Consider the following 330-nt stretch of genomic DNA (forward strand, 5'->3'; position numbering starts at 1 on the left):
CCTGTGCTCCCCAGCAAGCCTCCTCTCTGCTTTCCAGGCCAGACCCACTCCCCATCCCTGGCACCCCCTCAGCTGGGGACTAACATACCCCCATTCAGGTGCTGTGAAGAGCCTCCGTGGAAGCTGGACCCTTGGAGAATGTCACACTCTCCAAAAACACAGCCAGCCTGGGGTATCCCAAGGGCACCACAGGTGTCCCCACCAGCCACTCCTTTCCGAGTCACCCCATTTCCCTGCTTCCCATCCCGCTTCCCCTGCAGTGCTACACCCCAGCATTGGAACCAAAGTGGGGCTGGCAGGCACGGCCGGGCCGGCAGGGGCGCCCCCAAC

Source organism: Buceros rhinoceros, unplaced genomic scaffold, assembly GCF_000710305.1.
Source record: "Buceros rhinoceros silvestris isolate BGI_N320 unplaced genomic scaffold, ASM71030v1 scaffold20926, whole genome shotgun sequence".
Taxonomy (NCBI): domain Eukaryota; kingdom Metazoa; phylum Chordata; class Aves; order Bucerotiformes; family Bucerotidae; genus Buceros; species Buceros rhinoceros.